A 12,497-nucleotide genomic window follows, 5' to 3' on the forward strand; every position below is an offset into this window, starting at 1 on the left:
GAAAACCCTCATAGGCTGGCCGGGCTCCTGGAACTCCCGGTCGGCTGCCTTACAACGGACACCCGCCTAACCCCTCTCAGACTGGCCAGGCTCCTGGAACTCCCGGTCGGCCACAGGACAGCAGAACACCCACTAACTTTAACCCAGGTCGCTCCAGCAACCATGTGCCCCAGAGCTCCGCTCTTTTGGGGATTAGTAGCCCCTGGGGAGTACAAGGGGTGGGGGAATTGCCGGAGGGGAGCTCCTTTTGGAACTGGGGGTTTTGGACACCCCTAACCCCATAACTTCAACGGACTGTAACTCCGGTCCCCAGTAACGAATCATGGAAGTGCCGCCGCTCCACCGGGATCACCCGAAACGCCACCCCTATATATTGGGATTATGCGAGACTGTGGCTCCTATGGAGGTGCCGGGCTGTCTAGAGGGGCGGGAATGGCGGGAAATAGTGGGATTGTCCAGGGTCTTATCAAGATGAGCTGACTGTATAAAAGGAGTGTGTGTTTTCAATAAAATCAGTTCCTGTTTAACCTGAATGCTAGGCTGTCTAGTTATTTGGGTTTGCTCCAGCTAAAATCACTTTTCCTGGGCTACATAGCAGCCTGTTCCAGGCAGAGGAAGGACACTCTGACAGAGCTACCTAGTCTGATAGCTGGAGTCTGCCACAGGGTGGTACCCTGAGTACTGGTGCTGTCGGGCATCAGGGGTGGCTACAGGCTGTAGTCACTTGCCAGCTATATAGCTGCAGTCGGCAGGGAGGAATCAGGACCCCTTTTGGCGGACCTACCCAGTCGGGGTAGCCGGGGGTATCCGTCACATTGGCTGGCAGCGGTGGGATCTGCTTCTTTTACAAGGTTCCTGCCGACAGAGGAGAAGTACCACAGTAGCCAGTAAATATGGAGGCAGAGTTCCTAGGGAAAGTACAAAAGATGCTGACTGGAACAAAGGATCCTTGTTCGGAACAGGACGTTCTGACATGGAGGAACCTTGCCCTTCGAGACCTTTGGTGGGAGGCTCTGCAACAGGAGCAGGAAAATGGAAAGGTCCTCCCCACGAATGACACTAGATTCCGGGTACGGTGGACCGTGAGGCTGCCTTTCCTGGGAGAACAGCCAAAGAAGGAATGGCTAGCTGTTCTACATAGACTGATCCAGCAAGAGATGTGGGTGGAGGACAGCTATCGAGCCCTCCAATGGCTCGCTATGCAAGCGTAGCCATGGCTGGAGGAAGGATCCCCAACAGAGGGCTTTGGCTTCGGTGGCCCTGGATTGTTGTTTACAAAAAGGACAGAGGAACCACAGTTTGGGAGCGAGACAGACCAGGGTCTAGAGGATATCTCTGGGCTCCAAGAGGAATTGCTGGATCTCTTGGAGGAGACCTGGCTGCTGGACGATCTGGAATTTATAATTGACCAGGAAGAGGCACTGGTCAAGGAATACAAGAGGCTGCTGGATCTCGCTAAGCAGTGTGCCAGGGGCATACAGATCTGGGGTGCAGCCCTCTGGGATTCATGGAGCTTGACTGTGGAGGAGTGGCAGCAAAGAGAAAGGGAACCAGGGCTCCTGGATCCTGATCAGCAGTCTGGCTCTGAGATTATAGACTTGAACAAGGAAGAGATGGATGTTGATAACTCTCCCCAGCAGCAGTATCCCTTCCTAGGAGAGGAGACAGTCGGTCTCTCTCCCCAGCGGCAGAGCCATCCCCTGGGAGCGGAGGTAGTCATCTTCCCTCCCCGTAAACAGAACCCCTTCCTGGGAGAGGAGACAGTCGGTCTCTCTCCCCAGCGGCAGAGCCAGGAGCCGGGAGAGGAGACAGTCGGTCTCTCTCCTCAGCAGCAAAGCCATCCCCTGGGAGCGGAGGTAGTCGTCCTCCCTCCCCGTAAGCCGAACCCCTTCCTGGGAGAGGAGACAGTTGGTCTCTCTGCCCAGCGGCAGAGCCAGGAGCCGGGAGAGGAGACAGTCGGTCTCTCTCCCCAGCGGCAGAGCCATCCCCTGGGAGCGGAGGTAGTCCTCCCCCCTCCCCTTACAGAGAAGCCCTTGCAGGGAGAGACGGGTATCAATATCTCTCCCCAGCAGCCGAACCCCTTCCTGGGAGAGGAGACAGTCGGTCTCCCTCCCCAGCGGCAGAGCCAGGAGAGAAGACAGTCGGTCTCTCTCCCCAGTGGCAGAGCCATCCTCTGGGAGCGGAGGTAGTCTTCCTCCCTCCCCGTAAACAGAACCCCTTCCCGGGAGAGGAGACAGTCGGCCCCAGGCTGACACGTTAAGGGTCTAGCCGGGTCTGCCGAACTGCTCTTTTGGGGATTAGTTGCCCCTGGGGAATACAAGGGGTGGGGGAGTTGCCGGAGGGGAGCTCCTTTTGGAACTGGGGGTTTTAGACACCCCTAACCCCATAACTTCAACGGACTGTAACTCGGGTCCCCAGTAACGAATCATGCTGATTTTTGGACTGTGGCATCTGGGGATCACCTGAAACCGCCACCCCTATGTATTGGGATTATGTGAGACTGTGGTTCCTATGGAGGTGCCGGGCTGTCTAGAGGGGCAGGAATGGCGGGAAAATAGTGGGATTGTCCAGGGTCTTATCAAAATGAGTTGACTGTATAAAAGGAGTGTGTGTTTTCAATAAAATCAGTTCCTGTTAAACCTGAATGCTAGGCTGTCTAGTTATTTGGATTTGCTCCAGCTAAAATCACTTTTCCTGGGCTACATAGCAGCCTGTTCTAGGCAGAGGAAGGACACTCCGACAGAGCTACCTAGTCTGGTAGCTGGAGTCTGCCACAGGGTGGTACCCTGAGTACTGGTGCTGTCGGGCATCAGGGGTGGCTACAGGCTGTGGTCACTTGCCAGCTACATAGCTGCAGTGGGCAGGGAGGAAGCAGGACCCCTTTTGGCGGAGCTACCCAGTCGGGGTAGCCGGGGGTATCCGTCACACATATATTTAACAAAGATTTTTTATTTATTTTTTTCATAACCCTGTTTTGTGTTTGCAATTGCTTGATATCCATGAGAACAGAGTATTTTGCGTATTTTTTTTAACAAGAGATCCAAAGATTAAACAATAAAGACAAATTTTCACAGCCTTCTTTGCTCATATTTACCAAGAGTTCCAATATTAGTGTAGGGCACTCTATGTAGCAGTTTAACAGGCAAAAGGAGATACATTAAACAATAAAAAGTTAAAGGAGCTGTTTGTAAACAATGTAATACACTCCTGCAGGTAAAATGGAAAATTGTGAATGCATTGGGAGAAAGTTTAACAGCACATTGTCCCTTTAAAATGTCACCTGTCTCAATTTCTCAATGATAAATGTTGGACAAAATTGGCATATAATGCGAAAGCACAAGAACTATTTTATATACCATTCTTACCAGGGCTCAGCAAATCCTCGGCACAAGGGTGCCTCAAACATTAAAATTGGGCCTTGCACCAAGATTTGTGAGCCCTGCACTGCCCAATTTTCTTAACACCATGCTGCCCAGGTGCAAAATAAATAAATAAATTAATAAAAAAATGCCCTCTTTTAAACAAAGATCACAACCCTTATTTCCATGGTAAAAAAAACCTTTGGGAATTTTATAGAAACAGTCATGCTGCAGGAATTCCCCTTTTATATTTTCCAGCATTTAAAGTGAATGTAACGTTGAATGAATAAGTGCTTGTTTTTTAAAAATACTATTAAAAACAGGGGCACTTTCATTCTTTAAAATTGACATTGAAGAGTTTTTTTAAAAAAATACTTATGTTTCTCTTGTAAGATGTATCGAGTCCACGGATTCATCCATACTTGTGGGATAGTCTCCTTCCCTACAGGAAGTGGCAAAGAGAGCACCCACAGCAGAGCTGTCTATATAGCTCCTCCCTTAGCTCCACCCCCAGTCATTCTCTTTGCCTACTCTAAGTACTACTTAGGGTAGTATTATAAGCTTGCATAAGGGCTAAGTTACTGCTGGTTGACACTTATAGGTTTTAAACAGACGTTTTTGATAGATTTGAGAAAAACGTTTTTTTGGGACTTTTATTTAGGGTTTCATTTGGTTTATATTGGAAGGTTTTTATACCACATGGCTATGTTTTTTTAACACTTGAGGTGTTAATTTAAGGTCCCTCAGACATTGTGTATGAGGTGGGCGGGGCATAATTTTGCACCTTAGTTGTGCATTTGTTTTTACTTTTGGATAGCAAGCTTCAACACAGGAGGGTCCTGAAGCAGTTTTGGAGCCAAAACGAAGCTTTATTCCCCCAATTTCAACCCCTAAGGGCAGGTAGGCGCCACAGCAGAGCTATGGCAAGGTGCTGACTGTATATTTCCGGATTTTTAGACTTTTGTCAGTCCGGTTTGGTAACTAAGGGGTTAATCTCATTCTTACTAGTGGTGCAACCTTACTAAGGCTTGCTACATATGCTGTAAAAAAATCGTAAGATTTGTGATATTTTTAAGCAGTTTTGCAGAAAGTGTACATGTTTTTTTCTCTTAAAGGCACAGTAACGTTTTTTGTTGTTGTTGTTGTTTTTCACTGAATAAAGTGTTCTCCAAGCTTGCTTGTTGCATTACTAGCCTGTTTAACATGTCTGACATCAAGGAAAATCCTTGTTCAATGTGTTTAGAAGCCATTGTGGAACCCCCTCTTAGAATGTGTCCCACTTGCACTGATATGTCTATAAATTATAAAGAGCATATTTTAGCACTTAAAAATAATGCCATAGATGATTCTCAGACAGAAGGGAATGAGGATTTGCCATCTAGCTCTCCCCAAGTGTCACAACCAGTAACGCCCGCACAAGTGACGCCAAATACCTCTAGTGCGTCGAATTCATTTACTTTACAAGACATGGCCACAGTTATGAATACAACCCTCACTGAGGTTTTATCTAAACTGCCTGGTTTGCAAGGAAAGCGTGACAGCTCTGGGTTAAGAACAAAAACTGAGCCGTCTGACGCTTTAGTAGCCGTATCTGATATACCCTCACAATGTTCTGAGGTAGGGATAAGGGATTTGTTATCTGAGGGAGAAATTTCTGATTCTGGAAAGACGCTCCCTCAGACAGATTTTGATATGACGGCCTTTAAATTTAAGCTTGAACACCTCCGCTTATTGCTCAGGGAGGTATTAGTGACTCTAGATGATTGTGACCCTATAGTGGTCCCAGAGAAATTGTGTAAAATGGACAAATATTTAGAGGTTCCTGTTTACACTGATGTTTTTCCAGTCCTTAAGAGGATTGTGAATATTGTTACTAAGGAGTGGGATAGACCAGGTATTCCGTTCACTCCCCCTCCTGTTTTTAAGAAAATGTTTCCCATATCTGACACCATGCGGGACTCGTGGCAGACAGTTCCTAAGGTGGAGGGAGCTATTTCTACTCTGGCTAAACGTACAACTATACCTATCGAAGACAGTTGTGCTTTCAAAGATCCTATGGATAAAAAGTTAGAGGGTCTCCTGAAGAAGATTTTTGTTCATCAAGGTTTTCTTCTCCAACCTATTGCGTGCATTGTTCCTGTAACTACTGCAGCTGCTTTCTGGTTTGAGGCTCTAGAAGAGGCTCTTCAGATGGAGACTCCATTAGAGGAGATTATGGACAGAATTAAGGCCCTTAAATTGGCTAATTCTTTCATTACAGATGTCGCTTTCCAACTGGCTAAATTAGCGGCAAAGAATTCAGGTTTCGCCATTTTAGCACGCAGAGTGCTATGGCTTAAGTCCTGGTCTGCGGATGTGTCATCAAAATCGAAACTTTTGAACATCCCTTTCAAAGGAAAGACCCTATTCGGGTCTGAACTGAAAGAGATTATTTCAGACATCACTGGAGGGAAAGGCCATGCCCTCCCTCAGGATAAAACAAATAAAATGAGGACCAAACAAAATAATTTTCGTTCCTTTCGGAACTTCAAGGGTGGTCCCGCTTCAGCTTCCTCTTCTGCAAAGCAAGAGGGGAATTTTGCCCAATCCAAGTCAGTCTGGAGACCTAACCAGGCTTGGAACAAGGCTAAACAGGCCAAGAAGCCTGCAGCTGCCTCTAAGACAGCATGAAGGGGTAGCCCCCGATCCGGGACCGGATCTAGTAGGGGGCAGACTCTCTCTCTCTCTTCGCTCAGGCTTGGGCAAGAGATGTTCACGATTCCTGAGCTTTAGAAATTGTGTCCCAGGGATACCTTCTGGACTTCAAAGACTCCCCCCCCCAAGGGGGAGATTTCACATTTCTCAATTGTCAAGGGGTGGGGGAGTTGCCGGAGGGGAGCTCCTTTTGGAACTGGGGGTTTTAGACACCCCTAACCCCATAACTTCAACGGACTGTAACTCCGGTCCCCAGTAACGAATCATGCTGATTTTTGGACTGTGGCATCTGGGGATCACTCGAAACCGCCACCCCTATGTATTGGGATTATGTAAGACTGTGGCTACTATGGAGGTGCCGGGCTGTCTAGAGGGGCAGGAATGGCGGGAAAATAGTGGGATTGTCCAGGGTCTTATCAAGATGAGCTGACTGTATAAAAGGAGTGTGTGTTTTCAATAAAATCAGTTCCTGTTAAACCTGAATGCTAGGCTGTCTAGTTATTTGGGTTTGCTCCAGCTAAAATCACTTTTCCTGGGCTACATAGCAGCCTGTTCCAGGCAGAGGAAGGACACTCCGACAGAGCTACCTAGTCTGGTAGCTGGAGTCTGCCACAGGGTGGTACCCTGAGTACTGGTGCTGTCGGGCATCAGGGGTGGCTACAGGCTGTGGTCACTTGCCAGCTACATAGCTGCAGTGGGCAGGGAGGAAGCAGGACCCCTTTTGGCGGAGCTACCCAGTCGGGGTAGCCGGGGGTATCCGTCACACATATATTTAACAAAGATTTTTTATTTATTTTTTTCATAACCCTGTTTTGTGTTTGCAATTGCTTGATATCCATGAGAACAGAGTATTTTGCGTATTTTTTTTAACAAGAGATCCAAAGATTAAACAATAAAGACAAATTTTCACAGCCTTCTTTGCTCATATTTACCAAGAGTTCCAATATTAGTGGAGGGCACTCTATGTAGCAGTTTAACAGGCAAAAGGAGATACATTAAACGATAAAAAGTTAAAGGAGCTGTTTGTAAACAATGTAATACACTCCTGCAGGTAAAATGGAAAATTGTGAATGCATTGGGAGAAAGTTTAACAGCACATTGTCCCTTTAAAATGTCACCTGTCTCAATTTCTCAATGATAAATGTTGGACAAAATTGGCATATAATGCGAAAGCACAAGAACTATTTTATATACCACTCTTACCAGGGCTCAGCAAATCCTCGGCACAAGGGTGCCTCAAACATTAAAATCGTTCTTACGCTGTGTAGAAGACCTACATACCATGGGAGTAATCCGCCCAGTTCCAAAAGAGGAACAAGGGCTAGGGTTTTACTCAAACCTGTTTGTGGTTCCCAAAAAAGAGGGAACTTTCAGACCAATCTTGGATCTCAAAATTCTAAACAAATTCCTAAGAGTACCATCATTCAAGATGGAGACTATTCGGACCATTCTACCAATGATCCAGGAGGGTCAATATATTACTACCGTGGACTTACAGGATGCGTATCTACACATCCCTATTCACAGAGATCATCATCAATTCCTCAGATTTGCCTTTCTGGACAGGCATTTCCAGTTCGTGGCCCTTCCCTTCGGGTTGGCCACGGCTCCCAGAATTTTCACAAAAGTGCTAGGGTCCCTTTTGGCAGTGCTAAGGCCGCGGGGCATAGCAGTGGCGCCTTATCTAGACGACATCTTAATTCAGGCGTCGACTTTCCAATTAGCCAAGTCTCACACGGACATCGTGTTGGCTTTCCTGAGATCTCACGGGTGGAAGGTGAACATAAAAAAAGAGTTCTTCATTCCATTCCTCGGCCATCAGTGGCTCAGTGCATGGAGGTAATCGGACTCATGGTAGCGGCAATGGACATAGTTCCTTTTGCCCGCCTACACCTCAGACCACTGCAACTATGCATGCTCAAACAGTGGAATGGGGATTATGCAGATTTATCTCCTCAAATAAATCTGGACCAGGAGACCAGAGATGGTCTTTTCTGGTGGTTGTCTCAGGACCACCTGTCTCAGGGAATGTGTTTCCGCAGGCCAGAGTGGCTCATAGTAACGACAGATGCCAGCCTACTTGGCTGGGGTGCAGTCTGGAACTCCCTGAAAGCACAGGGCTTATGGTCCCAGGAGGAAACTCTCCTCCCGATAAACATCCTAGAACTGAGAGCGATATTCAATGCGCTTCAGGCGTGGCCTCAGCTTGCTGCGGACAAATTCATCAGATTTCAATCGGACAACATCACGACTGTAGCTTATATCAATCATCAAGGAGGAACACGGAGTTCTCTAGCGATGATGGAGGTGACCAAAATAATCCGATGGGCGGAGGATCACTCTTGCCGTCCCTCAGCAATCCATATCCCAGGAGTAGAGAACTGGGAGGCGGATTTCCTAAGTCGTCAGACTTTTCATCCGGGGGAGTGGGAGCTCCATCCGGAGGTATTTGCCCAGCTGACTCGGCTATGGGGCACACCAGAATTGGATCTGATGGCGCCCCGACAGAATGCCAAACTTCCTCGTTACGGGTCCAGGTCCTGGGATCCAGAGGCCGTACTGATAGATGCTCTAGCAGTACCCTGGTCCTTCAATCTGGCCTATGTATTTCCAACGTTTCCTCTCCTTCCACGTCTGGTTGCCAGAATCAAGTAGCAGAGGGCTTCAGTGATTCTGATAGCACCTGCGTGGCCATGCAGGACTTGGTATGCAGACCTAGTGGACATGTCATCAGTTCCACCGTGGTCTCTGCCAATGAGGCAGGACCTTCTAATCCAAGGTCCATTCACGCATCCAAATCTAATTTCTCTGCGTCTGACTGCTTGGAGATTGAACGCCTGATTCTATCAAAGCGTGGTTTCTCTGAGTCAGTCATTGATACCCTGATTCAAGCTAGAAAGCCTGTCACCAGGAAGATCTATCATAAGATTTGGCGCAAATATTTTTATTGGTGTGAATCCAAGGGTTACTCATGGAGTAAGATTAGGATTCCTAGAATATTGTCTTTTCTCCAAGAAGGATTGGAGTAGGGATTATCAGATAGTTTGTTAAAAGGACAAATATCGGCTTTGTCTATTCTTCTACACAAACGTCTGGCAGATGTCCCAGACGTTCAAGCATTTAGTCAGGCCTTGGTCAGGATCAAGCCTGTATTTAAACCTGTTGCTCCGCCATGGAGCCTAAACTTAGTTCTTAAAGTTCTTCAAGGGGTTCCATTTGAACCTATGCCTTCCATAGATATTAAGTTTCTATCTTGGAAAGTTTTGTTTTTAGTAGATATCTCTTCGGCTCGAAGAGTTTCTGAGTTATCTGCTTTACAGTGTGATTCACCTTACCTTGTTTTCCATTCAGATAAGGTGGTTTTGCGTACCAAACCTGGGTTTCTTCCTTAGGTTGTTTCTAATAGGAATATCAATCAGGAGATTGTTGTTCCTTCACTGTGTCCTAATCCTTCCTCAAAGAAGGAACGTCTGTTGCACAATCTTGATGTGGTTCGTGCTTTAAAGTTCTACTTACAAGCAACTAAAGATTTCCGTCAAACATCTTCATTGTTTGTTGTTTATTCTGGTAAACGGAGAGGTCAAAAGGCTACGGCTACCTCTCTTTCCTTTTGGCTGAAAAGCATCATCCGTTTGGCTTATGAGACTGCTGGACAGCAGCCTCCTGAAAGAATTACTGCTCATTCTACTAGAGCAGTGGCTTCCACATGGGCTTTTAAAAATGAGGCTTCTGTTGAACAGATTTGTAAGGCGGCGACTTGGTCTTTGCTTCATACTTTTTCCAAATTTTCCAAATTCGATATTTTTGCTTCTTCGGAGGCTATTTTTGGGAGAAAGGTTCTATAAGCAGTGGTGCCTTCCGTTTAAGGTCCCTGTCTTGTCCCTCCCTTCATCCGTGTCCTAAAGCTTTGGTATTGGTATCCCACAAGTATGGATGAATCCATGGACTCGATACATCTTACAAGAGAAAACATAATTTATGGTTACCTGATAAATTTATTTCTCTTGTGATGTATCGAGTCCACGGCCCGCCCTGTTTATTAAGACAGGCAGTATATTTTTATTTAAAAAACTTCAGTCACCACTGCACCCTATAGTTTCTCCTTTTTCTTCCTAGCCTTCGGTCGAATGACTGGGGGGTGGAGCTAAGGGAGGAGCTATATAGACAGCTCTGCTGTGGGTGCTCTCTTTACCACTTCCTGTAGGGAAGGAGAATAGCCCACAAGCATGGATGAATCCGTGGACTCGATATTTCACAAGAGAAATAAATTTATCAGGTAAGCAAAAATTATGTTTTTTGTTTACAAAAAACAGACCGGTGATCCTACGCCCGTAGCTCCTGCTGTACTTAGCATATCGAGGACAAAACCAGCTTCCTCCAATCGTTGCATGGTCTCAAGACCTGGACGGCTTCGGGTGCTCGCCAAGATTGGAAGAAGCTGGTTTCATCATTACAGTGCTAAGTATAGAGGAGATGCGGGCACAGGATCGCCGGTCTGGTTTTCCTAAAGAAAAAGGTAAGTATTTAAAGAAAAACACTTCAATGTAAATTTTAATGCCTGAAAGTGCCCCTGTTTTTAATACTATTTTTAAAAACTGGGCACTTATTCATTCAAATTTATATTCACTTTAAGCATGTTTCACTAGGAGTAGTGTTTCCTCCCTTATCTTTGTGTATACTCACACATATATATATATATATATATATATATATATATATATATATATATATATATAGCGCCAATTGCACAGAAAATGGGGGAGATTTATCAAGCTGAGACGGACAGCCTCTGGCGGGCTGAATTCCCCTTGCAGAATTCAGCATTGCACACCAGAGCTATTTTGCGCTCCCATGCAATCCTATCCCCTGCACGCACACAGCCAATCACGCGCGGGCAGGAGCTGTCAATCTCCCTGGTCTGACTAGAGGTGGCGAAAGGTTAGGAAAGCAGCAGTCTGATGACCGCTGCTTCTTAAATACGACGTGCAGGTTCTCTTGTGAGAACCTACAGTCGTATGGGGTCGAAAGGCTTGCGAAGCCGTTGAAAACTCGACCCCTATAGGTAGCCAGTGTGATGAAATGAAAAATTCAAATACTTTACTAGACGAAGAGCTAAAAGCCACTAGTCCGTTTTTACAGAGGCACAGCATATTTTTAATTTTAAGTCCTTAACACAAAGCAAACGGTGACTTTATGTCTTAAAAAACAAGAGAAAATCAAAAATGGAAATTTTATAATTTATTCCAAGGGACTGAGGTAATTAAAATTAACATAAATCCCATTTATTTTTATTATTCAGATAGAGCATGCAATTTTAAACAACTTCATAATTTACTTCTATTATCAAATTTTAGCTCTCTTAGTTGTAGATCTTTGTTCTCTTGGTATATTTTGTTGAAAAGCAGGGACCTAAGCTCAGGAGTGTGCATTGTCTGGAGCACTATATGGCAGCAGTTTTGCAAGAATGTCATCCAGCTGCACATGCACTAGATGACAGCACTATTTCCTGCCATATAGTGCTCCAGACACCTACCTAGGTATCTCTTCAACAAAGCATACCATGGGAATAAAGCAAATTTGATAATAGTAAGTAAACTGCAAACTTATATGTTCTGTATGAATTACAAAATAAACTGTTTGGGTTTCATATCCCTTTAAGACAATCACATACCTTTACTCTCTCCTCTCCTAGGCAATCATCGCACACCTCTCCCCCCTCCTCCCCTCAGACAATCACACACCTCTCTCCCACCCTCCCCTCAATCACACACCTCTCCCCCCTCCCCTCAGGCCATAATCACACACCTCTCCCCCCCCCTCCCCTCAGACAATAAATCGCACAACTATCTCCCCCTTCCCTCAGACAATGAATGACACACCTCCCCCCCCTCCCTTCAGAGAATAATCACACACTTATCTCCCCCTCCACTCAGACCATAATGACAAACCTCCTATTCCCTCAAACAATAATCACACACACCTCTCCCCCCCCCTTCCCTCAGACAATAATCACACTCACCTCTCTCCCCCTTCCCTCAGACAATCACACACACCTCTCTCCCCCCTTCCCTCAGACAATAATCACACTCACCTGTCCCCCCCTTCCCTCAGACAATAATCACACACACCTCTCTCCCCCTCCCCTCAGACCATCATGACACAACTCTCTCCCCCTCCCCTCATGCCATAATCACACACCTCTCCCCCCTCCCTTCAGACAATAATCACACACCTCTCTACTCCTCCCCTCAGACAATAATCACACACCTCTCTACTCCTCCCCTCAGACAATAATCACACACCTCTCTACTCCTCCCCTCAGACAATAATCACACACCTCTCTACTCCTCCCCTCAGACAATAATCACACACCTCTCTACTCCTCCCCTCAGACAATAATCACACACCTCTCTACTCCTCCCCTCAGACAATAATCACACACCT

General features: G+C 46.1%; 1 protein-coding gene across 1 annotated transcript in view; it reads right to left on the reverse strand.

The window, feature by feature from the left end:
- GSDME (gasdermin E) overlaps window positions 1–12,497 on the reverse strand; it is a 229,707-nt gene that overhangs the window by 167,785 nt on the left and 49,425 nt on the right. The gene's annotated exons all lie outside the window — the stretch shown is intronic.

The sequence above is a fragment of the Bombina bombina genome, chromosome 5 (genome assembly GCF_027579735.1).
Source record: "Bombina bombina isolate aBomBom1 chromosome 5, aBomBom1.pri, whole genome shotgun sequence".
In the NCBI taxonomy this organism is placed as follows: Eukaryota; Metazoa; Chordata; class Amphibia; order Anura; family Bombinatoridae; genus Bombina; species Bombina bombina.